The sequence below is a fragment of the Athene cunicularia genome (assembly GCF_003259725.1).
Source record: "Athene cunicularia isolate RWA chromosome Z unlocalized genomic scaffold, athCun1 chrZ_part2, whole genome shotgun sequence".
NCBI lineage: Eukaryota > Metazoa > Chordata > Aves > Strigiformes > Strigidae > Athene > Athene cunicularia.
Window position 1 is genome coordinate 16,628,731 of NW_020799143.1, and position 23,842 is coordinate 16,652,572.

At 39.4% G+C, this 23,842-nt stretch overlaps 1 long non-coding RNA gene across 1 annotated transcript; it reads left to right on the forward strand.

Annotated features, from left to right (window-relative positions):
* The first annotated feature begins 260 nt into the window (after positions 1 to 260).
* LOC113490119 lies at positions 261 to 23,842 on the forward strand. Its single transcript, XR_003400153.1, has 3 exons — positions 261 to 271; positions 13,660 to 13,666; positions 23,740 to 23,842. It is a non-coding gene; the product is annotated as an uncharacterized LOC113490119 (long non-coding RNA).

A 23,842-nucleotide genomic window follows, 5' to 3' on the forward strand; every position in this document is an offset into this window, starting at 1 on the left:
ATAAAGGCCAACATCATTAGCTGTGATTTTGCTTTTGTTTTCTCAAATGTGTTTTTAAAAAGGTGTCATTTTCCATTTGATTGAATAGTTGCTATTTTGTAAATTTATTCTAATATTCATACTCTTCTAATAGATCCATCATATCAGATAACACAAGGGTTATTATCTTTACCCAGACAGCATTCTGAACTGTAAATAGGAAAATAACATGTGCCTGAAAGTGAATTGCTAAGATTTTTTTTCATGATGGCTAGAGAGCGGAGGCCTTGCTGTCTGAACATAGTGTCTTCTGCTGGTAGTAGTGGTGACTGTACATGTATTTAAAATTAAACTAAATTTCATTTCTTTCAAATATATTTACACTGGTTCTATTTAACGTGTAATTTTATTGGCACAAGCCTGTAGTTATGAAAAAAATTGTAATAGGAATGAAGTTCTGCAGCTTTGGTGGGAATCAGTTCCTCTGTGTGAAAACACATCCTGTGTTTTTCACTTCCCTAGAGGCAAAAATTGTGCGAATGATAATGTGGGAGATGATGCTGTCTATCATATTGCATATTTGCTTATTCCAGACTTTCAAGCACTGATGCTCTTTCTGCAGGCAGAGCTCTCGGCACAATGAAGGAATATCTCTTGAAAAGTATCCTTTCCGTACAATTAGGATTACAGGATATTTCCCACAACAGTAGCTTAGGTAAGCAGATCTTTGCAAAAACTTTTATGCACAGTAACACTACTGTTCTTTTATAATTATCTTCTCTCATCTTTACGGAATTTCAATGTGATTATGTTAGGAAGTTGGATTTAGCTTAGAGATTTTTTTTTTCAAAAGAGTATTCCAACTTTCTCAGAGCAAATTGAGTGTGCTTGTAATGACTGCTAAATATGAGTTAATAAAACTTCATTAAAATTCAGGAATTTTAGTTGCTGAGGTATTTAATCATTGAATTCTGTTGGGTTCCTTAGTAGTAATGCTCCTCAGTACTGAAATAACCATTTCTACTATGAAACTATTAGTTTGATGATTATTGATTAGTTTAATGATTGCCGAGCTTCATTTGTTGTTTTCAGACTGAAGGTATTCCATGGAAGAAAAATTCCCTGTAAATTAACATTTAAATAAAAAGGAAGAATGGGTTTCTAGATGTATGCTTGTAATGTTTTGTGGTTCCACTGTTAGTCCCAGGTCTCCTGTATTTAATTTATTTTAAATGTGATTACTTTTCCCAGTGCTTGTACTTGTGCCCATCTTTTGCTGAAAAAGCATTAGAACATTATGCAGAGCATCTTGGAAATATCTGAAGTTAGCCACAGGTTGGGAACTGCATGGAACACTAACTGAAAACCAAAAAATTTTAAGTAAATAAAAATCTGTGACACAAAATAAGTCTTTTTTTGAAAAAAAAATACAAGTAAATACTTTTTGGACCTAAATATTTCCAAGGTAATTGTGCCAAGCTCTTATCCATAATCATAATATGTATTTTAAATAGCAAATAAGTTCCCAACCTGATATATTTTCTTTGGTAGGAAAAGCCAACAATTCATTTCAGCTCTTAGGATATATCCATTTCACAATTTCCAGCTTTGTGTTTGAAATAAAAAAGCCTTTTCTATAAAAACTTGACATTCATTACCCAAGCAGGAAGCTTTTATGCTTAACTTTGGTTTGTTGTTACTTCACAGTCTGAAAGCCACGTGTCAGCCTGTGTTTATTCTGAAGGGGCACCTTCTGTGACACTGTGCTATGTAACCTCTGAGCAGGAGCTGGTATCTCTTACTTGACAGACACCTAGGTGACCTATTTCCAGCTGAAATTCTTAAATGCTAGCATAACAGATGTCAAGACAAGGAGTTTTCAAACCTATGTTTGGGAGGAGTTCCTGCCGATCCCATAGCTTTACTCTGCATGTGCATTAGTGTACCTTTTTCCCCTTTTCCTTTGTTGTTGGTTTTGGTTTTTTGTGGGTTTTTTAGTTTTTTTTTGTTTTCCCTTTTGGTAAAATTTGCAGTGTCAAACCTTTTAAATTCAAATGGATTGCAAGTCAAACAAGGAGGAAGACCAAGGTCCACCAAGGGTGGGTCGTTCTAGACCAGGTATTAAAACCAGTTCTAAAAAGAACCCCTAAAGAGTCACTCTAGTGGGTGACTCCATTCTGAGGGGTGTCGAAGGCCCCATATACAGACCAGACCCGCTTCATAGGGAAGTCTGCTGCCTCTCTGGGGCCTGGGTCAAGGACCTCATGGCAAAACTCACCACTCTAAGTGAGACCCAAGGGCTGCTACCCTCTCTTGGTTTTTCAGGTAGGTAGTGACGATATTATCAGGAGAAGTCTTAAATCAATTAAGAGAGATTTCAGGGCCTTGGGAAAACTGATTAAGGGGTCAGGGGCACAAAATATGTTCTTCTCCATCCTTTCAGTTGCAGGGATTGATGAAGAATACAGGAGAACTCAACAGATGAACTTGTGACTCCAAGACCAGTGTTACTGTCAGGGCTTTGGATTTTTCAATCATGGGTTAATATACAGGACACCAGACCTCTTGGCATTAGATGGGATGCACCTGTCCCAGAGGGGGGAGAGAATCTTGGGGCAGGATTTATCTGGGCTCACTGACAGAGCTTTAAACTAGATTTGAAGGGGGAAGGGGGCAAAACATCACCCCATCTGAAGTGCATGTATACCAGTGCACACAGCATGGGTAACAAAGAGCAGGAGCTTGAAGCCATGATGCAGCAGGAAAATTATGATGAGGTGGCTATTACAGAAACATGGTGGGATGTCTCCCATGACTGGAGTGCGCCAATTGATGGCTACAAGCTCTTTAGGAGGGATAGACAAGGAAGGAGAGGTGATGGGGTGGTGCTGTATGTTAGGGACTGTTATGATTGCTTCGAGCACAGGTGTAGTGAAGACAGGGTGGAGTGTCTTTGCGTTAGAATCAGGGGGAAGACCAACAGGGCAGATGTTGTAGTAGGAGTCTACGATAGGCCACCCACCCAGGACAGAGGTGGATGAAATATTCTGTAAGCATTTAGGTGAAATCTCACGATCACTTGCCCTTGTTCTTGTGGGAGACTTTAACTTCCCAGACATCTGCTGCAAATACAACACAGCAGAGTGAGACCAGTCCCAGAGATTCCTGGTAATTTCCTGACGCAGCTGATGAATGAACCCACCAGAAAAGGTGCCCTGCTGGATCTCCTCGTTGTGAACAGAGAAGGACTGGTGGAGGATGTGGCAGTTGGAGGCCAGCAAGGGCACAGTGATCATGAAATAATAGAGTTCTCTATTCTTAGAGACGCCAGGAGATGGGACAGCAGAACTGACATCGTGGACTTCCAAAGGGATGACTTTGTCTTGTTTAGGCACCTGCTTGACAGGATCCCTTGGGAGCTGATCCTGAAGGGTATAGGGGTCCAGGAAGGCTGGGCACTCTTTAAGAAGAAAGTCTTATTGTCACAGGAGCAGGTGGTCCCCAGGTGCTGTAAGAGAAGCCGACGGCAGAGAAGCCCACCCTGGCTGAACAGGGAGCTTTCACTGTAACTCAGGGAGAAAAGGAGAGTTTACAGCCTTTGGAAGAAGGGGTTAGCCACTCGCAATGTTTACAAAGAGGCTGTGAGGCTATGCAGGGTGGAAATCAGGAGGTCTAAAGCCCAGCTGGAAATTATTCTGGCTTCAGCAATCAAGGACAACAAGAAATGTTTCTATAAGTAACAGCAAAAGAAAGTCCAGGGAGAGTTTCCATCCCCTGCTAGATGCAGAAGGAAACATGGTAACAAGTGATGAGGAAAAGGCTGAGGTGCTTAATGCCTTCTTTGCCTCAGTCTTTAATAACAAGACTAGTTGTACTGAGGGAATCCAGCCTCCTCAGCCAGAAGACAGAGACTGGGAGAACGACCCCCCCACAATCCAGGAGAAGACAGTCAGTGACCTGCTGCATCACACGGACACACACAAGTCTATGGGACCAGATGGGATACACCCAAGGGTGCTGAAGGAGCTGGCTGGGGTGCTCGCCAAGCCTCTTTCCATCATTTACCAGCAGTCCTGGCTGACTGGGGAGGTCCCGACTGATTGGAAATTGGCCAATGTGACGCCCATCTATAAGAAGGATCGGAAGGATGATCTGGGAAATTACAGGCCTGTCAGCTTGACCTCGGTGCCCGGGAAGCTGATGGAGCAGCTCATCCTGAGTAACATCACACAGCACATGTGGGACAACCAGATGCTCAGGCCCAGTCAGCATGGGGTTATGAAAGGCAGGTCCTGCCTGACAAACCTGATCTCCTTCTACAACAGGGCGACCTGCTTACTGGATGAGGGAAAGGCTGTGGATATTGTCTACCTTGACTTTAACAAGGCCTTTGACACCATTTCCCACAGCATTCTCCTGGCAAAACTGGCTGCTCGTGACTTTGATGGGCACACGCTTTGCTGGGGAAAAAACTGTCTGGATAGCTGGGTCCAGAGAGTTGTGGTGAATGGAGTTAAATCCAGCTGGTGGCCGGTCACGAGTGGTGTCCCCCAGGGCTCGGTGTTGGGGCCACTCCTGTTTAACATCTTTATTGATGATCTAGACGAGGGGATCAAGTGCACCCTCAGTCAGTTTGCAGATGACCCCAAGTTGGGTGGGAGTGTTGATGTGCTCGAGGGTAGGGAGGCTCTGCAGAGAGACCTGGACAGGCTGGAGCCATGGGCTGAGCCCAACTGGAGGAGTTTCCATAAGGCCAAATGCCGGGGGCTGCCCTTGGGCCACAACAACCCCCAGCAGTGCTACAGGCTTGGGGAGGAGTGGCTGGAGAGCTGCCAGTCAGAGAGGGACCTGGGGGGGTTGATTGACAGCTGGCTGAACAGGAGCCAGCAGTGTGCCCAGGTGGCCAAGAAGGCCAATGGCATCCTGGCTTGTGTCAGCAATAGTGTGGCCAGCAGGGACAGGGAAGTGATATGGTGTAGTTGAGTACAGTCAGTGTTAGGTTAATGGTTGGACTGGATGATCTTCAAGGTCTTTTCCAACACAGATGATTCTGTGAAATTCTTTTCCAGTGCATTGCCTGTGAGTTCTTGCCTTCTGCATGCATACAGTCCCCTCCCAGCACAGCTCTGTTGGCAGGTTTCTGTAAAATGGCACCTGAAAAGTCCAGTTCTTATTGCTAAGAGAAAGAATAATGGGAGTGAACCTGTTGCTTAGAATTATAAGATGACCTGAGCACTGTCAGTCTGTCCCAGAGATTAAATCAGTCCTAATTTCCCATGCAAAAGAATTGAGGCCCTATAAAATCTCAGGATGGCAGTTGATTTAGGGTAGAGCTGCCTACGATCCTGTTATTGCATGAAACAGAGTTCAAACCTTTGTTCTTGTTTTGAAATTGTTTACATGCTGAAACTCCAGGTAGGTGAGATAAAGCCAGTTCTAATAGATTTAGGAATATTTCTTCTATATAATGCCAATAGGCCCAAGGGAATTTAGATGTTCAGGTGATGCAAGAGCTTTTTTTACTTCAAGGTGCTTTTTAAAAAATAAAATAAATCACTAAAGGAGTATATTTTTAAGGTGCAGCAGTCTGTTATTGTACTTGGTGCAAAGTATGCTATTTAATACTTTTAAAAATGCAGCAGAAATTTTTTTACATGATATGTATTTATCTCTGTAAAAATAGAAAAAAATAGTTTTAAATTTGAAATTGTTTTATATTGCACTGATATGTCTTGGGTTTATTCTTTTTTTTATCAATACAGTCTTCAACAATGTTTAAGTTGCTAATCCCTCACACTTTAAATCCTTCAGTTCTTATCAGCTAGTTGTTTTTAATACCTAGATGTTTGAAAAATCCCAGTTTAAGCACTGGGAATGATAAGCAGAGGATCTTTTGGGATTGCTTGTTACTCGAGTTTTTTATTTGGCAATGTGAAGAAAGAGCTGATGCTCTGTGAAATGCAGACCAAACAGAGGAACTTGCTTAGTACTTGCAGTCATTTCATGTATGTAAAGTGTATCACACTTTTGAGCTTGCATCTGAGGTAGAGGTACACACATTAAATAAAAACCAGTATTTCTGGTGTATAGAGGACTGATAGAAAAATGATGATAATGGCAAGGGAATTCTGGTACAGTATTTCACTGGCATGTTTCAAACCTTAATTCAATGTTTTTGAATTAGGACCCATGAAACCAGATGAGATAGGGAGATTATGTATTGATACTATTAACATCTAACATAAAGAACACGTGGTAGTCTAATCATAGAAGTCTAATATTTTGCTGCTTTTGAACAGATTAGGACACTGTATATCTCATTACCTTCTGAAGAAAATACTGTCTGCATGACCAAGTATACTGTTGTGTGAGTCTGTTGTTTAATTATTTTCTGGAAGAGCTACTGGGCATTTTGGAGCTCAGCACTTTTCTGCTAGTAACATTTGCTGTAACCAGGCTGTGGTTTTGATCATTTGACAGTTTTCGTTAGGGCCGGCCTCAAGGAGGTCAGTAAGTAAATTTTATTCTACTTGTGTGATTCATCTAAGTACATATCTAGCATCTGTTAAAGAGCTGAACAGCTTCCGCTGTGCTGAGTATGCTTTGGACTTGAGTGCACTCTGTATCTAGTATCTGGTTTACCTAGTAATTTACCATTGCTAGGAGTAATTGTGGGGTTATATGGTGGAATAAAGTAGATCTTTTATAACTTTTTGCTTTGTAAAACTCATCTGTCTAAGAATGACATATGCGGTTCAGGGAGATGTGTGGAGATATTTTTTTCATGCTCATGTATTACAAATATTTAATTCAATAATTGTTGTTAAGTGTCAAAAAACCCTTTGGTAACAATAGAAGTAGTCTCAGAAACTCTTATGAAGGCTGCTTTGATTAGATGAAATAATTGTAACGCAGGTTACTTAGAAGCTACAGAAAACCCTTGCCTTAAAATTTAGTATTAGTATGATTTTTCTTGAAACAATTTTGCTTGACTACCTTTTTGAACTGGCTGATCCTTTATGACTGCTGTTTTTTGATGCGCCACCCATTAAACCATTTCTACCTCCCTGGTGAATGACTGCAGAAGTAATCTTTACCATATTTATCTTGTCTCTTAAATTGTTGTTTGGCTATTTATTTGTTACATCTGGGTCTGGAGTAGCATATTGTAGTTCTTTCTTAAGTGCTATACATAATGTATATTGAAAAGGTTGGTTATAGTCTTGTTATGTGTAACCATAAGGGCCCGTATGAGTCTGGAGGCTATATATTTCTTCACTGCAAACCATAACCTCTAGATCAGAGTTTCAGTCATTTCCTTAGTTGGATTAAAACTCCACATTTCAGGAAAACTGATTTATTCCTTTCTTTATCTCTTTGATAAGGTCCATCCAGCTGTGCTCAGTTTAATATAACAGCTACAGGAAAGCACATAGTAACAGGTTGACATATGTTTATATTTCTGGAGGCTAGACTATAAAAGATAATTCTTACTATAAGCTCTTTCACTCTTTTATGGGGGAGGAGTGGGGACATCTGTTGCTTTGCTCTGTGAATTCAAATGTTAATCATAACTTTTATTTTCAGGTTACAGTCGTTTTGATTAAGCGTATGACCCCAATTCCTTTTTATATTTTTGTCAGTGTACATGGATGTATATTATTGTATTTCAAATGGATTTATATTATTTTATTTGCATTTACTGGATACAGTCACCTTTTAAAGTCCCTTAAGATATTTGTTATAGTTTCTTTTTTATACTTACAATCTTTTGAGAAGTTCTTCAGCCTCCAAGTGCTCCTGCAAAACAGTTGCCTTTCATAATATAGCTGTATTTCTTGGCTAAGGTGTAAATTTGCACAACATCTTCTATCTCAGTATTAATCTTAGTATTCACTAAATAATAAATACAAGTATTCCATGAGGGCTTTCAGCTGATAAATTTAAGCTTAAGAAGGGTTCAGTACCAGTAGCTGGTTTTTGGCTCCTGCATAGGTTCTTAGCATTAAACTCTTACTCTATTTCTTAGTTAAGCCCTACCAGATCGTGGCTTCTTTGAGGTCTGGCAATGGTTGTAGGTTCAAAGCCTAAGTCTGAACTTAAAAATTTGAACCTAAAACACACTGGATAGCTATATGTTTGGTGTTATCAGCTGTGGAGAATGGTATAAGTAGAGTAAGACACTTAAGCCTGAAGGAAGGATGATTGTTAACTAAATGTGCACGAGTGTTATGATTTGACACTTTAATTTAGTGATCAAACTTGCCATTATGGAAGTACCTGTTGGGATGTAAATCTAAAATGGTCTATAAAATGGTAAGGGATATTAGAGTCATAAGTGGTTGCAGATGGTTGGACAGGCATACACTAGCATATAGTTCTGGCCACTGAGAGAAACCAGACTCATTGTCAAAGAACTGCAGTGGCAAATGACTTTGGCTAGTGTCAGATCACTGCAAAAGCTTTGGTTTTGATACTTACATGCCTATGGAGTCTCACTGAAGGACTGTGTGTCATTACTCAGTGAAGATTAGATGAGAATTGATTGCATCTTGTAAGTGGTACCATTCTGGATCTGCTCTGCTGCAGTACTGTATTGGGACCTGATTTGTTAGGTGCAGTGATGTGGTCCTCTGGGGCTTAAAAAATATTTTGGTCTCAAATCAGAGATTTTGTAGATAGAGACAGGAGGTTGAAGAATTGTCTTATTTAGTCTTTTTTTTTTTTTTTTTTTTTTTTTTTTTTTTTTAGGATTTTCACCAGTCTAAATTAAATCACCTTTTCTTTCCCTTGCTATGCTGTAGAATTTTAGTAATGTATAGGTCTGGTTCAGGCACTTTTCCTAGGTAACCTCACAGACCTGAAGTCATGACCATAGAGGCACTTGCATATATGCAATTGTATGTATTGTGTGTATGCATACACATACGTACACACGCACCTCAAGCAATGGGTGCTGGTTTTGGGGCTTCTCACTGTATATATTAGATCCTATATATTAGATAGATATTAGATCCAAAGTGATTAACTTCAACAATGTCCTACACTTTTAAGAAGTGGTTGGAGACCTTGCTCATGTATAGCAAATAAGTTGTCACATGGAAACCACAAACAGGCTTGGGCTGCTTTTGTGTGTTCTGATGCCAAAGCTTGAACTGCAGTAAAAAGATTACTAGTTTTTTTTTTGTGTGTGTGGGAGCAACCTCATCTCTGGAAGTCATGCCTGTGTAGCATCTGAATGGCAGGTTATTAGTTGAGGTATGGTGACATTCAAAAATTACTTTACTTCTTCTGAATACTAGGTACTAAATCCAAACTGTTCCAGTGTCTCACTTCCTAGGTGGAGTCTCTGCTACCTTGGTATGTTCTCACCAGATTCAATTACCTGTAGCAGCAACAAGTTGCTAACTGGAGAAATGGGATTCTTTGAAGGACCTGTGGATAGATGAAGGGGCTACTGCAGATGAAATGTCAAGAATACTTTCATCTAGTTTTCTTTGCTATTTAAAAATAACTTGGGAATAATTGCCCTATATTTCTTGCAAAGGACTAGCAAAATTTTTGAAGTCCTGATGGGAAAATAAAAAACTAGAAACTTTTATTGCTGTTTGTTAAAATTCAGGAAAAAAAATACTCATTTTGAAAGAAGATTTTTGCTAGGATTTATTATTGCTGGTTTCTAAAGCTTTCTAAACTCAATACAAAGACCATACTCATCAGCTTGTTCTTGCAATGGAATATTGTCATGGTGTACAAAGCTCACAGTTGTAAATAAAGGCTGTCATCCTATGATGTTAAAATTTGAAGCTGTGTAAGATAACTTTCAGAGCTTGCTTATATCTGTATTAATGTGGTGTGATTATGGAATTGTCCTCATTCACCTCCTCTTTCCCAATCGCATTTTATAAAGAAAGCTGTGGACATGCTGATTCAGGGAGAACAAAAAAAAAAAAAAAAGGAGGATAAGGACAGTCATAATTGTCAGTTAAGGTTAGTATTTGGGGATTTGGTGGTTTTTTTGCTTGTTTGTTTTATGACTAGCCAAAAAGTTTGTTTCTGGCAATCCATAATCTTACTGGCAGACTGGCAGACTCCAAAAAGCCTACCTGCTATTTTTTCTGATATAAAGTGAGTCCCTCTAGCCTTTTTTGACCAGCAGTAACTAAATAATACTGCTTATCAAAAAAATCTGTAAGAGAATAATAGGAGATCTGTAAGATGTGGTCCAAAAATCTACATTAAATCTGGGTGGTATGCAGAACTAGATGCACAGCAGCTGTGCTTTGATCCCACTCAGCCTCTGAGGAGACCGTTTCCATTTAGTCACTGCTCCTCTTCTAGGTAAATCCCATTCTACCCATGTCCCAGAGCTGAGCAGGACTGGTGATGTTCAGGTTCTTCTCTAGTCTTCTTTGTGACCAAAATAGCCTTTTCAAGCTCAATATTATTTTGGCTCAATTGAAGTTTTATATGATATGCCCCTGCCTCTGGGGCAGGGTTTCAGACAATTTCCAGATTCTCCCTATTACACTACTATATTATTTTGAGATGTGTTTTTATCCACCCATTCATAGAATCACAAAGTCATTGAGCTTAGAAGGGACTTCTGGAGATTCTATTGTCCATGCTACTGCTCAAAATAGGGTCACCTGGAGCAGGCTACTCAGGACTGTGTCAGGTTGGGTTCTGACTATTCTCCTGTCATGGTTTGATCCCAGAGGGCAATGGAACACCACGTAACCATTAACTCGCCCCTTCCCCACCCCGTGCTGGGAAGGAGAAAATGAAGAAAAACGCTTGGGAATTGAGATAAGGACAACGAGCAGTGTCTCACCCATTACAGTTATGGGCAAAAGACAGACTCATTAGGGGAAGGAAACGGACATAATTTTAATTTAAAACACTAGCAACAACAACAGACAGAATGGAACAGTGAGAAGGGTCTTAAAAATACTTTCCCCAGACCTTCCTTATTCCCAGAATCTCTACTTCGTCCCCGGCAGTGCAGTGGGCAGGGAATGGGGGATGCTGTATGTTGGCCGCTTCTTCCTCCAGAGCCGGAGGAAAGCACTCTTCTGCATTCTTCCCCCTGTTCCATATGGCATCCCTCTTATGGGAGACAGTCCTCCATGAACTTTCTCTGGTGTGAGTTCTTCCCACAGGCCACAGCTGTTCCTGTGTGAGTTCTTCCCACAGGCCACAGCTGTTCCTGTGCTGTTCTAGCATGGGTCACTCCTACATTCTGCAGTTTTCCAAGCACAAAATCACAACAGTGGGAGCTGCTTCTTTCCTCAGAGTCCCGAACTCCTTTAAGTGCAGCTGCCTTCTCCAGTGTGGGGTCCACCACGGGACTCGGGTCAGCTTCTGCTCCACCATTGACATCCATGGGTGGCAGGGGGGTGGCCTTGCTGTTTCACCACAGGAGACAGCGAGGCTCTCTGCTCCAGCACACCTCCCTCCCTTGTTCTTTCTTCCTTCCACTGACCTCGATGTTTGCATAGGTGTCCTTCCTGTAACTCCTTCTCACAGTCCCCAGCCCCTCTCAGGTTGCACTTCTTAAATACATTATCACAGAGGTGCAGCCACCATCACTAATTGGCTTGGCCTTGGCCAGAGGTGGGTCCAACTTGGAGCTGGGGGAGTTTTCAAGAAGCTTCTCCCAGGGGCCACCACTGTAGCCCCCTCCCCTGCTACCAGAAACCCTGACACATAAACCCAGTACACCTCCAAAGAGAGAGAGAACCTCTCTGGACAGACTGGTTGCATGTTCAGTCACCTTCACATTTAAAAAAAGGTTTTTCTTATGTTTAAACAGAAATATTCCAGTCTATCTCCTTTGCCTCCGGTCCTGCCATTGGGCACCACTAGAAGAGTCCAGCTCCATCTCCTTTACTCTCTCCATCACTACGCACACTGATAAGATACCCCTGAGACTACTCTTCTCTATGGGAAGCAGTCCCAGCTCTCTTAGCCTCTCCTCATATGAGAGGTGGTTCATTTTAGGGGCCATCCACTGGACTCATTCCAGTGTACAATCTCTGTTATAATGGGGAGCCTAGACCTGGACCCTGCACTGCATATGTGTCTCACCAGTGCTGATTACAGCGGAAGAATCACATTCCTTGAACTGCTGGCCACACTTCTCCGGATGCAGCTCAGGAGGCTGTTGGCTCACGTTCAACCAGAATCCCCAGAGCCTTTTCAGGGTCTTTCTATATGGTCAGTCCCCAGCATGTACTGATGTCTGGGGTTGTTTCTTCCTAAGTGCAGAACTTTGCATTTCCCTTTGTTGAACTGCATGAAGTTCCTGTTGGCTCAAGCCTGTTGAGGTACCTCTGAATGGCAGCTCAGCCATCTAGTGCAGCAGGTTTTCCACTACTTCCCAAATTGCAGATGTCTCAAAGATGTAAGCTAGTCATGTTGAGCAGACAGAGCTTATTTGGGGTAAACCTCAACAGGCACGAGTTCTGTACTGGTGAATGCAACAACTTAGAGATGCTTTTCCCTTTTCTTGAAGTTCTACCCTTTTATGTGATCTCCAGTGACACACATTGTGAAACCTAGTAATGCCGAGTAAATTACTTTACCACAAATATATGGCAATGTACTGTTCAAAAAAATTATTAATACCTTCACAGAGATCAACTGTAGCAAGGAAACTGACAACTGTTCAGTTTTAAAATAAAGTAAAAGCCTATAGAAGTATATCATACAAATTCAAACATGTCTTTTCCTCTCTAGAAAACTTTATTTCGTTCATAGAAACATGTTCGTGGTTGTCACACCCACTTGAGCAACTACCCCCCAAATGCAATAAGCTATGATTTTAAGCTCTTTTTATAATAAGGAAGGTAAATCCCTCAGTCTCACTTTGAAAACTTGCATGGTCAGGAGATCTACCCAGGCTAGAGTTTGGGCCATGTACCATGGAACTTCACTGTACTATAGCATAAAACCAACAAAGGAGAGAGATGGACACACACACACAACATCTACTGATTTATTTTTTTTTTTAATTGTCAGCTGATGGCTTGTGTAAGTTCACGTCCTGTTGGCACAAGCAGTGAGTGGTAGCTTTCTGAATACTGGCTCTTATTCCTTAAGCTAGAGAGGACAGGACCAGAGAAAAGTCAGCCACTTATAGTCCCTTTGGGCTCACTACATAGACATGCCAGCCAGCCTCCAAGAAGTCACTGGAAGGGCAGCTTAGAGTTGATGAGATGTTCCTTCATTGTTGATATATGCCTTTCATGTTCAAACAGGAAATTTACTGAAGATTTCTTAGACAACTGGGATATTTTCCCTGAACTGTAAAATGGAGGCTTAGAATGGGGAGATGGAAAAAAAAAAAAAAGCTCACTGTCTGGCAGATTTTTAGTCTGAATGTTTTCTATTTAAAGAACAAAAATGTTACTGTTTTGTCACTTGGTTTTTAAGTTGGGATAATACTTAGCATAATTTTCTATAGTTAAACTACTTTTTGTTAATTAGTTTTACTCTTCTACTTTGAAGTTCAAACCTGTGTATGATAAGGAAACATCTTACTCTGTCAGAGCTGCCTTTTTCATATTAAACTTCTCCCCTGAATATAAGATGTTGCTATAGTTCTTTAAATAGTTCTTGTATCCTGGAACATGAAAGATGATCAGATATATTTAATCTTTGGTTAAATAAATGGAGTCACAACGTTTCTTCTTATGGGATACTGTGATATGTTGGATACTGGGGGAGCATAGAGTTTGAAAAATAGAATTGATATATCAGATATAAGCCCACAAAATTAAAGCTCCCTCACCAGATGGATTTCTTAGCTCAAAATACAATATTATGTTAATCAATGACAGAAGAAAAACTTCTTTGAATTGGCAAAATGTTAGATGCAGTCCATCAGCAGATCAAACCAGTATTTTATGGGTTTCTGTAATTCTGTTTCAGTTAGTTGGATTCTGGGACAACCTGGCAAAAATAGGTTTTGGGGGGTTTTGATTTTAAGAAAAGTTTATTTTACAAAATATTATATTAAATACTCTAAATCCTTTTAAAATATCCTATAAAATAGTTCCCATCACAAATTATTAATAATTTACCTAGCATCTCTGGTGACTGCAGATGACACTTGAGTATAGGTAACTTCTTTAAAACCTCACATGTTCTTTAGCAAATTTGCAATGTAAGGAACTTCCAACTGTTGTTAGTTTATGCTTTTGTAAGACATAAACCCTTAATATATGCTATTTCCAGGTACCACACAGGAGATACCTAGTTCAGGGTGTTTGATGATGGTGTAGATTTAAGGAGTTGCTGCATGCTTTCTACTTCCTCAACAACAAAGAGACCCTAAAGGATTTGGAGATATTTTTTCCCTAGGATGTGAAGTAAGAGGAGAGGATGGCTGGAATGTGAGTTTTTCCGTGGTGGTGCATAGATAATTTAGAATGGAACATAGATAAATTGGAAGTTAAGACTGAAAGACTGAAATTCCTGTGGCATTTGCAGTTGTCATTCAAAGACCATGTCAGTAAACCTTACTCAGTTGTAGTATAATTTAATGATTCAAAGTTATGGGAGATGAATACATAACTAAGATGACTGTGGAATGGCCTTTCAAAAAGTTATTTCACAGCCAATAGTGTTTGTCTGCTTTGTATCTGTGTATATAAGGTGGCAAAGTTAGAATAAATGTATTGAGAACAATTTTGTATTAAAGATTATTTGATTTCAGATTAACATTTCACACAGCAAAGCAATCTAATAAAGTTCTTTGGCTTTTAAAAATACTTAAGTAGTGTCCTTCTGAAATAGCTATTATACATAAGAGAGTCCTGTGTTCCCTGCACAGGGCCATGACAGGAGTTGAAACAGGTGTTCTCTCTGTTTGAAAGGGAAATAAAACAAAATTAGAGCAACGGCAAATTAGTCTACTTGTGTTCAGCAGCACAAAGTGCTAATATAAGGTCCAACTAATTATGGTTAATATCAGAAAATATTTTAGAAAAACTATTTACAATGTATGTGTTTGAGCAAGATATAACTGAATCAAGCAGGTCATGAGTGGTAGATTTTTTTTTAAAAAAGGTGATTTCAGGCAATTGTCTAAGTCTCATATAAAGTCAAAAGAACTTAGGGTGCTGAATTTCTCAGATCCTTCAGAAGAAGTTAGGCTCCATCCTTCTGGGTTAAAAAAAAAAAAAAAATCCTCGTAATTAGACTGTTAAATTTTGGTGGGAAACTTCTATTTTAATCCAGTGCTTACTATATCAACCTATATGTTCATAAGATGACATTGCAAAACTGTGGTCTTGTACTGAGGAAATGTTGATAGATTAGTGTTTAGACTAGGACTCAAACTGATCTTTTGATTAAGTTCAAAGTGTGTGAATGCTGGGTGCTGCTCATTTCCTACTTCTGCTTTTTGTCTCATTAAGTAACTTGGGCTTTTGTTCTTGTCCCATGTATCACAGGGCTTGTCTGGATACTCCCACACCTTCTCTTGGGTTTGTGCCAAATACACAAGCAAAAGGCCAATGTTCAACTCTGTGGTCACCATTCTCACATCACCGAAGTAGTTTGTATTTCACTGGTGGTGTGTGTAGCAGAGCTTAGATCCCTTTATGCAATGCTTGGTACGGTCAGAGCCAGGCTAACCTTTGTTCTAAGCAGTGTGGTTTGGGCTGTCACTGAACATGTAGACAGAGGAAAGTGTTGAGATTACAGCTTTCTGGGGAAAAAAAAAACCAAAACTGAGAGGGGCATTTGTGCTAAACAAATTGAAAAAAAGTGCTGTTGTGAAATGCAGTTATACATTTGCCAGCTTTAATAATCTGTGTGCCTTGTTAGTTTTAAATGCTTTAAAAATGTTTAGAAGTTGCTAAGTGGCTGCTGTGACAGCCTAAGTTTTCAATGTGAAAAGTCATATGCATGCACTCCCCTTAACGAGTACATGTGTATGCATTAGCAGCGCTGGATCTGTCCCCTCTGCCCTTGCCTTTCCATATACTGTCGCAGTGACTCCTTGAGCACTGACACTTAGGTCTGACATACCTCTTGTGACAGTGCAGGGAAGGAGTTCCATTTCCCTAAGCAAAGCCATGCATCAGTTCTATTGTCTTTTGGAAGCTTCTGCCTTTAGATGACAGGTGCGCGTTTCAGGAACTACACTAATGACAGTGTTAGTGGTTAGGTTGGTTTTAGTTTTTTTTTGTTTGTTTGTTTTGTTTGTTTGTTTGTTTTGTTTTGTTTTGTTCTTTTTGGGGGGGCGGTGTTGGTGTTTGTTTTGTTTTGTTTTGTTTTGTTTTGTTTTGTTTTTCCTGACAGTGTTATTTGATTTGTTAGGGGATTTTTTTTTCCTGCTCTTTTTGAGAGTGAGGATATTCAGGATTATAGGAGTTTTATTATTAATTTGCAATCAGTTTCAAAGTGTTCAGATGAAGCACTCCTCCTAATGCAGCCAGGGTGCAATTAGCCTTTGCTGCTGCAGTGACACATTGCTGGCTTGTGTTCAACTTGGTGTTCACCAAGACCTCCAGGGTCTTTCCTGTCATGCTGTTTTCCAGATGGTCAGCCCACCGTAACTGGTGCCTGAAATTGTTCCTCCCCATGTGCAGGACTTTGCACTCTGTCATGCAGTTAACATGAGGCCCTGTCAGTCCATTTCTCCAGTCTGCTGAGGAGTGCTGCCAGCAAGTGGAGGGAGGTGATCCTTCCCCTCCCCTGGTGAGGCCACACCTGGAGTTCTGGGCTCCCTACTACAAGGAGGAAGAATCACAGAGTCACTGAGGGAAGTTGTTTCTGAAAAGTTCTTTTGTTTCCCATTTAAAGCCTGTCCAGGCTCTACTATTCAGTTTTATAGGATGCACACACACACACATCTGTGTCAGCATCACCTGTGATCTCCTTTTCTATTTTTTTTATAAAATTACTTTAAAAATACTTTTAGTGTTTTCAACAGTAGCAGACACTTTTTGGTGAGGGGCAGCAGTTTTTGCATGTTAAGCATGTGAACTATATTACAAAGCCTCATATCCCATGTGCAGCACCTTGGAGGATTCAACCAGAGGTTGTTAAATTTTGGTTCTAATGATGATTTTGTTCTGCTGCTTTCCTTCAAGTTGTTTGGAATGACTTAGAAATGAAAACTAACTTGATCCTGCACTTTTACAGCACAAAAGACCAGAACGAGCTATGGAACTGTTGCTTTATATAATTGTTCCTAGCTAAAAAATTATGTGTTTAAGCTTTTTTTGGTTTTCTAAGAATCCTGTAATTGAATGAGCTATTTGCAGACATATTGTTACTTCCACCTTTATACTTTGTAGCAGAAATAATGAGATATGTAGGTGTCAAATAAGTGGTGCCAGTGCAGAAGCAGACATTCAGCTATATACATAGCAGTAGTCCATATGGACTTATAAATAATTCTTTAAAGTATATTGTTTCTTTCTCTACAGAGCTTTTAATGGTAATTATTAAATATGTTTGGAAATTCTTCATCTCTTAATTTAACTTCAGGATTTGCAAAAGTCTTCTTGTTAATCATTTATTATCTTAATCATAATATTCCTGTCATCAGCAGGGGAAAAGTCAGCAGAATGTGCTTTTAACATGTGGGATTTTAGAATGAATGAGAGCTGTTACCGTGGTAACAAATGTAGAAGGTGGTTCTGAATCCTACAGAATATGAATGAAGTGTTTGAAACAGCTTCTGGTTTTGGGGGGATTCTTTCTTTGGTTGTTTCCCTCTCCCCCCTCCCCTGCCAAATTTGTTTCTTTATTACATTTATGGAGGGGGGTGGGTTTGTATTGTTAGTTAGTAAAAAGCTTCAATGCTTCAATGCTTCAAAATATTGCCTGGCATAGACATCAGGAACGCTTATCGGTAAATGAACAAGAGAAGTGAAAACACGTTTTATTTTTGGGTTACATTCTTTTGGACAACAAGAACCAACTGTGTTTGAGTTGTAGAGAGGAAATCTGCTTTGACTTTTCCCCAGGTCATTAAAAACACTATCTTGTCCCTGCCTTGTAGTAGTGGAAACAGCTGTGGGTTTGTTTTCATGTAACTATGTGCATTACATTGTGAAGCTTATTTCAGCATTTAATATGGTACCTCCATGAAAGTGGTTAACAGAATGGGCAGACTAATCCTCCTGAATGTCTCTAAAAGATTTTTCTTTCTGATAAACCTCAAAAAACTCCTTTCTCCTCCTTCATGTCTCCTTGAAATAACACAAATTTAGTTCTGTATAATCATTCATTCATTCATTCATTCATTCATTCGTCATTCAACATGAGGTTTTGTTGCTCCAACCTTATAAATTTTCAGTAATGTTTATTTACCTGAAAGCCATTTTTGTTATGTCCACATTTGCACACAAGCACCATTTAGTTCGCTATATATCAAACTGTTAATTCTACACTTACAGAAAGTTTTTTTCCTTCTATCAGTTGAACAAGCCAAACAACTGCAATTCGAAATATTGCAGATCCTGTTTAAATATAGGGGTTTTTTGTTTTTAATGCAAGCAGCAAATCTTCATATTTAATTACTAGATTTTGGTATCTTTATTCTCATAATTATTTCTGCCTATGAAATGACTCTGTAAAGAGAGTCAGAATTGTGGCCTCTCATTAGAAGCTTGAGACAGAGGCATGAGGCTACTGAGTTTTGCAGAGCTGATAAGTCAGCTATAGCTATAAACATAATTCTGTCAGTGAGCCTTTTCCAGTGACCACTCATAACTGGAGAAGAGGTTTAATACTAGATTCTGGTCTAAAGATGTCATCAAACATTACTTTTATGACCCTGTACCTTGTATTTTTGTTTTACTTGTGAGATTTTAACTCATCATGTTTATCACGCTTGACAACAGGGACAATTGGAAAGGTAATTTGGAATTCTCTTGCTTCTGCTGGGACAGGGGACTTGCTCATGCTGGTGTGCAGTGACTTGGCCCTTACCAGCACCACAGCTATTGAGTGAGCCACAGCTCCAGGACAAGAGTGAAAACTGTTGTCATGCAGCAACAAATTAAAGATATTTTCTTACTAACTGGCCTACATCTATTCAGGTATGGCAAGTAGAAGTGAGCATGTGGGCAGATCTATACTGTCAATGAAGGTGTCGCTGCCATTTGAGAGCTGATGACGGTGAAGACCAACCCAGATCTCAGTCATTTGAACTGCTCAAGTGTGGAACCAAGATTTACAGTAGGCTTTACCACCTCTGCCAAAGCTGCTGTTCTGTTGTTCTTAATGGTAGTAGGGTTAGAAAAACTAGCTAGCTAGCTTTGCTCTGTCCTTAGCAATTACAGCCTTCTAGTTTTGTTGTGACTATTCACAGTCTGCTCATTGACATCAAGTCCTTAGGAGAATGAGAGCATAGAGCTGTGTTTGGAATTTTGGGTTTGTTTGTTTGTTTGTTTGTTTTAATAATTTGTCATTTCCTCCATAAAGAATTGAGATGTTAGACTTGGAAAATAAAGCTGAGGGGCAAAGGTGGAGTTAAAGACAAAAGAGACAATGATCAAAATGGATATAATATTTTATTCCTTGAATTAGCTAGCAAAATTCCAATATTTCTTTTAATTGAGAAAGTGGATCTGGGTAGGTATCATTTACCTATGTGCAGTCAGTAGTTGGAAACAGAAAAAAAAAGAATGCTTGAAGTGACAGGAAGGAAGATAAATATGTGACATTAACTAATGTATTTACAGCTCACCCTCTGAGAGTATTCTGTCTCTTAACCTAGTCAGTAGAATATGTATTTCATATTTTGTCAGTAATGATTAAACAGATTATTCCTGAAGATAAATGCACTAAATATATTCTGGGTAAATTCTTACCACATATGTCACTGAGGAGTAAAAGACACATTGCCAGGGTTTTTTTGGTTGGTTTTGTTTGTTTGTTTTGTGGGGTTTTTTGTTGTTGTTTTGTTTATTTACACAAATAACCTTTTAAAACTTGCTTATAATAGTAGAATTCCAGCACCTTGGAGGTTTATAGACAAGTTTTAAAGCCCCCCGTTCTCTAATGCTTGTAGAATCAATGGCATTAAGATGTGATTATATACCTCCAAGGTATATAACACATCAATATTCTATTGTTCTATTATCTACTTTCGCTACTACCTGCTTGTTATTACCCTATTCTAATTTTTATTATTCCTAATGTAAAAATTGTACTGCATTTTCTTAAGCCCCACAAACTGAAGTCTTAAAGCACAAGTTCCAATTTGTGTGTCTCCATTTGCTTTCCAACTATTTTAATTAAAAAGATACTAAATCCAAATCTGATTGTATATACAGTTTCATCCTGAAATGCAGTTATCTTTAGCTTAATATCTCACAAGTATGCATTGGCATGACTACACCACCTTCAAACAACACTTTTTGAAAGCCCTGACACTTTTTAACATGCTTTAAAATGATGCTCTGTCAAGATGTGCTTCAAAGGCCCTGTTTCCTTTCAAGCTAATGTACTCTGAAGATTTTGTTAGATAGCTTATGGGAGTGGAGAAACAACGAGCATATATTGTTGGATGTGCACAGAGACCCTGTATTCTGGGTTTATGACAAGAGGCACATCTAGGCACATAAGTTGCTGGAAGGAAAAATACAGAAGGAAAAGTGTTGCACTTTACTTAAGGTCAGGGTAAGGAGCACAAAGCTTTTAAATCAATCTGTGTTCAGGATTATGAGAGGCCAAGGGGTAAAGCAGGATGGTTCTGTTTATTACCCATGTATTTCATAGCACTTTATAAATCACTTGAGTAGGCAATTTTCATTTGCTGAAGGTTGATACAGATTAGAACAAATCAGATCGTAATAAAGCATTAACCCTAAATTTTTTAAAAATTAAATTGGATATATGCAGGGAAGAATAGTTTGGATTAGAGATTATGATCTCTTCAAACCTGGCTCCATCTAACTATGATGTTTGTGGGGGCTTAGAAAAAAAGCATATTTCTTTAAAAGCTGAAATTACATTTTCTAAACTTAATTTCACAGCATTGTTACATATCCCTGACAGTGAAGTTAACAGTTGCACAATGATTTTTCTTTAACTCAGACATTAGTAGTGGGCACTGCTGTAATGTGATAGGACTGTTTATTCTGAGTTATATAAAAATGTAGGCCAGCAATTCAGCCTGGATTAATCAGAGTGTTTTCATCTCAAATAAAAGTGTTCCACTGGCAGTGAAAGAAGTTGGTGGTGGAGCTTGGTTTGTTTTGGTTTGGTTTTGCTTTGGTTTATGTTTGAACTGAATTGTATTTATGTTGACTTCTTAAAGATGACATTCCAGAACTGCCTTTGAGGGCTGTGATATATAATGTAACATCAGCATTTTACCAAAACAAATTCCTCCAGGAATTTGTTTCACATGTATTACAGCATATCTCTATGTTCCATCTGTCTCAAGTAAACCAATGCAATGCCAAAATTAAAGAAATCCTGAACATTTTTGAAAGAACAGCTATATTAAACTTCTTGTTTTCAGACAAAAATATTAAATATTTCTTACTGCTTGGTTGAAAGGTTGTTTCACTCTTCTGATGAGTGCTATAGGTCCTGTTACCTAGAGAGCAGAGCTGTGCTCACGATGTCCTAGAGGACAGGGAACAGAACACCAGGGACAGCTACAGCTTTGAAAGGAAGCCTACAGTGGGTGATGCAAAATACGAAAGAAGATTGTAGAGTAAGTGTTGATGATAGTGATAAACATTTCAGAAAAATAGCTATGATATATGAGTAATACATAACATATTACATTTTCCTAGGTTACCTGGGCTTTGCTTGCTCTTACTGTTAATGGTTGGAGCCCTGCCATTGCATGATCTCTCATTAAAGTGATACTATGGTTTGCTGTGGTACTGAGACACAGCATGATAAGGTGAACACTCGCAGGATTTTCCTGCTTTGTTGTATCTGAAGTTGTAATGTTCAGAGGAACTCTTTCTGCTTTGTGCTTATATATTTCGATACCTAGTGGTACTAAGTGTAAATTACTGAAGTCAGTTGGCAGGAATACTATTTTACCAGCAGTAAATTCTCAGTGGAGAAGTGAAGCAAATCCTATAGGTCAGCCAGAATGGAGTTATTTGTTAAAATTCTGAAAAATTACAGTGAAGATTTTAAGAAGAAAGTGTAACGGGTATTTTTTGCTCCTATACCATCCTTCAGTTGAGGGAGAACAGGAAAAGGCTGTCCATGACCCTCTCATATAACAGCTTTGTGTGATAGGAATGTATTTGTTCAGTCACATCACACTGATGCTGAATAACAGGAAATAAAGAAGAAAATGAAAGGTTGAGCAATTAGAAGATAAATTCTTCTGCTCGGTGTTAATCAAGTTTTTAAGGATGACAGAGTTGCAGGAGGATATAACAAGAGGAGGCAGTGAAATGGCAAGACAAGTTAATTGTAGATATGTATAAAGTAATGCAGATGAAGAACAACTATATAGCTCATGCACTCTTTCTCTCCTGTAATTAATTAGAGTATGGATAACACAATGATGCCACCTCAGAAATCCAAGTTTTGGCAGCACGTCATTATATGAAGTTTAGGTAATGTAGGTATACCCCAGAGGTAAACAGAATTGAGAACGCCTCAACAAGTGTCAAAAGGGTGATCAAGCTATGAAGTATCTTCTGCCTGTGAACTGAACTGACCTGATTAGGACTCTTCAACCTAGAAAAAGTACAGCTGAAGGTGAATATGTATGGTGGGTTGACATTGGCTAACCTCCAGGTGCCCATCAAGCTGCTGTATCATTCCTCCTTCTCAACAGGACAGAAAAGAAAATATGGTTAAAAAATTCATGGATCAAGATAAGGACATGGAGATCACTTACCCATTACTATCATGGGCAAAATGTACTTGGCTTAGATAAATCAGTTTAATTTCTTGCCAATTAATAACAGAAGGACAGTGTGAAATAAGAACAAATCAGCTTCCCCCCACCCCTCCCTTTCTCCCAGGCTCAAATTCACTCCTGACTCTTCTACCTCCTCCCCCTTAGCAGCACAGGGGTGTGTGGAATGGGGGTGGTCAGATTGTAACCCTTCATCTCTGCTGCTCCTCTCTCCTTGGACTCTTTCCCTGCTCCAGCCTGGGGTTCCTCTCATAGGATGCTCCTTCACAAACTTAGCCAACATTGGTCCTTTCCACAGGCTGAAGTTCTGCGGGAGATACGGACATGCACACGACCAGTATGATCAAGCAATGCCAATTTATTGAAGGTAAGCAAGCCCTTTTATAATGCTTTGTCCTGTGCACGCGGACGGTATGTGGTGCAATCCTTATGATTGGATAGTCAGCTTTGTCCACACGCTTCAGGCCTTCTCACAATTGGATAATAAGCGCCACACTCAATGTCTTTCTCCACCCAACCCATCTCCTGGAGTTGGTTGTTTGCCGAGTTCTTTGTTCTCCCTTCAGGGCTATGTCCTTGTCATGCCCTTGCCGAGGCATGTTCAGGATTGCTCACATGTCCATTATCTCCCAACATACCCCTCTTTTTTTTTTTTTTTTTTCAATGATTGTTTAATACAACAAACTAAGCATGGTAAAATAATGACAAACATAACAATTACAACAATTCCCTCTTGTAACAACTTCTTCAACTATCCTGTGAACACAGTTAACTTTCCTGTGTAACATGGGCCCCTACTGTTTTGGAAGGGATGTCAATTAATGCATTCAGAATGTATGAGCATTAATCCCTGTCAGAACCATTGCAAGGTTTAGGATTGTGAGCTTGACCTTCTTTCCAAGGCTGCACCCAGCGAGATGGAACCCACCGCAAGCCGTGATCTGTAAGCAAACACATATAACCTCTGCCTGTTAATTGTACTTTAAC